The sequence below is a fragment of the Portunus trituberculatus genome, chromosome 27 (assembly GCF_017591435.1).
Source record: "Portunus trituberculatus isolate SZX2019 chromosome 27, ASM1759143v1, whole genome shotgun sequence".
Classification (NCBI taxonomy): domain Eukaryota; kingdom Metazoa; phylum Arthropoda; class Malacostraca; order Decapoda; family Portunidae; genus Portunus; species Portunus trituberculatus.
Window position 1 is genome coordinate 1464173 of NC_059281.1, and position 3304 is coordinate 1467476.

Sequence of the window (3304 nt, forward strand, 5' to 3'; positions counted from 1 at the left end):
TTTTTTTCCTTTCCTCCAGAGGCTGTTGGGGTCGTGTGAATTTTTTTCATGCAAGAGGGGGCAACTGGCCAAGGGCAACAAAAAATGAAAAAAAAAAATAAAAAGGCCCACTGGGTTGCCATTTCCTTAAAGGTCATATGAGTTATCCCAAAGTTTAGGGACAAATGGCTTGAAACCTCCCCCTTAAAAGAAGTCAAGTTGTAGGAAAACGAAAATACAGAAGCAAGCAAGGAGTTCCAGAGTTCACGGAGCTTTTGTATGGACCAAGCCATATGGGATTGCCAGCCCAGTGATTTTCATGGGTATCCCTGTCACCTAACTTTGAAGGATGTCAGTGGCTAAATGCTTCTCCGTACCTGCGGACCACTAAACGAAGTGCGGATGTCTGAAATGCAGAAAAATTTTCAAAAGTGTACAAGTAACATGTATGGAAAGGTGAAATTTTATGTCTGTACCTCCACCTGAGACAGGTATGGAAAGGTGAAATTGTAAGTCTGTATTTATGCACCTGAGACAGGTGCAGAAATGCAAAATTTTGAGTCCGTACTTCTGCACGTGAGATTTTCGAGGAAAAAAAAAAATAAATAAAATAAAGATGACAAACAATCCACACTCTGTAGCATTATTTTCAGCCATTTTTGGTAGTCTCTGCTACCAGGCATATTTTCCCACCACTTGAGTGACATCACTCATTCAGGTCTAAGCAAGCTCCCCTCCCCCGCCTCTCTCTCTCTCTCTCTCTCTCTCTTTATATATATATATATATATATATATATATATATATATATATATATATATATATATATATATATATATATATTGTCTTTAACTCTAAAAGATTAGTTAAATTTTCTTTCAATATGGTAACAGTGAGAGCACTATTCTCTCCTTCCTCCATTTGGGTCTATGGGGGTGGCTAAAGCTTGTGGTGGTGGTGGTGTATTCATTTTCTTATTCTTGATTTTTATGAGATCTGTGCCTGTTTGATATATATATATATATATATATATATATATATATATATATATATATATATATATATATATATATATATATATATATATATACAGGCAACCCCCGGTTAACGAATGTTCACACAACGAAATTTCGCTTCAACGAACGTTTCCTTTTACTACCATCTGCTCGTATAATGAACATCAAACTCGCTTTAACAACATTTTATCCAGGTAATTTTTTCTAAGTTTGAAAACCGTGCCGTATCATGCAAGCCAACAGTCTTTTGAATACACCAGCAACTCTCTTGGACAAAATGCGCACCACTCACTTCCCTACCCTTCCCCACTCTTATTAGTTCAAAACCATAACAGCGTCCAGCAGCAGCTCGTCTTCCCTCGCTCAACATGCCACCAAAACGCCCTCCAATGTCACCCTAGCATTGCTAAGAAGACCAGGAAGTCTCTTACTCTCTAAGTGAAGCTGGATATTATTCACAGACATGAGGTGGGAAAACTAATAGCATTGCTCACCACCATGGCTTAATTCCATCTACTGTCTCTACTATTTTCAAGTCAGTAGACTCTATTAAGAAGGCTGGTGAGACTGTATCTTCCTTGCAATGGACAAAATGGAAAGCCTTGTGGAAATGTACATAAGTTTTGTATGTGGTACAATGATGTGCCTTTTGTTTATATTCCACAAGTTGCTTTGTTTATGTTCCACAAGTTGCCGGCTAGCGTCTTTCCCGCTCCACTCTCCCTCACTTCTTAAATTTAAGATCATCAGCTTTATAAAGTTACGTACTTACATATATTAATGTACATTATAATGACTTAGTCTTAAATTAAACTACTTAAATGTTTAACTTCATAATTTTTACTTTCATTAAACCTTTTACTGTACTATGATGCACTCTCGTTTTGTTTACTCTCAATGGAAGTTCAAGTCAGGAGTCAAACTTGGTTTGCTTAATGAAAATTCATGCAATGAAGGTGTTTTATGAACGTAACCCGTTCGTTAAGCTGGGTTGCCTGCATATATACAGGCAATCCCCGCTTAATGAAGGTTCACACAACAAAATTTCGCTACAATGAACATTTCCTTTTACTACCATCTGCTTGTTTAACGAACACCAAACTCGCTTTAACAATATTTTATCCAGGTAATTTTTAACAAGTTTGAAAGCCCTGCCGTATCACACAAGCCGACAGGCTGTTGAATACACGAGCGCCTCTTGTGGACAAAACATGCACCACTCACTCCCCTACCCTTCCCTGCTCTCAGCTCAAAATAATAACAGTGTCCAGCACCAGCTCGTCTTCCTTCGCTCAATGAGCCACCAAAATGCCCTGCAACCAGCCCTGCAATGTCGCTTAGCGTTGCTAAGAAGACCAGGAAGTCTCTTTCTCTCGAAGTGAAGCTGGATATTATTCACAGACATGAGAGACGCCAGAAAACTAATAGCATTGCTCACCATCATCTTGATTCCATCTACTGTCTCTACTATTTTCAAGTCAACAGACTATTAAGAAGGCTAGTGAGACTGTATCTTCCTTACAAACTAAAAGAATCACCTGAACTTGTGACTTTGCAATGGATAAAATGGAAAGCCTTGTGGAAATGTGGTACATAAGTTTTGTATGCGTTACAATGATGTGCCCTTTGTTTACATTCCACAGATTGCCAGCTAGCGTATTTCCTGCTCCACTGTCCCTCCCTTCATAAATTTAAGATCATCAACATTATAATAACTTTGTCTTAAATTAAACTGCTTAAATGTTTAACTTCATAATTTTTACTTTCATTAAACCTTTTACTGTATTATGATGCATTCTTGCATTGTTTACTCTCACTGAAAGTTCAAGTCAGGGGGTCTAACTTGTTATAATTGGTTCGCTTAATGAAAATTCGCTTAACAAACAGTTTTTTTAGGAACGTAACCTGTTCATTAAGTGGGGTTTGCCTGTATATATATATATATATATATATATATATATATATATATATATATATATATATATATATATATATATGGAGCTCTGATGTATTATTGCCTTGTATTTGTTTTATTTTTTGAGGTATGGATTAGATTTTTCAGACATGCTTTAATAGTTTTGGGTACGGTACCGTAGGTGTGGAGCTGCGATATCAGACCAAGGGAAAAAATTTTGGGCACGGAAGTACAGGTACGGACTATCTGTGTTTCGAGGTCCAGAGGAGTGGTACTAGACTACCCGATATCCAGTAACGTGCCAAGCTTTGCTCAATACTGAACCTTGGCCTTTTAGGATGCAGGGTCATTTCCTGAAATTTTTTGGAGAAAAAGGTGTGTCTTATGAAACATCAA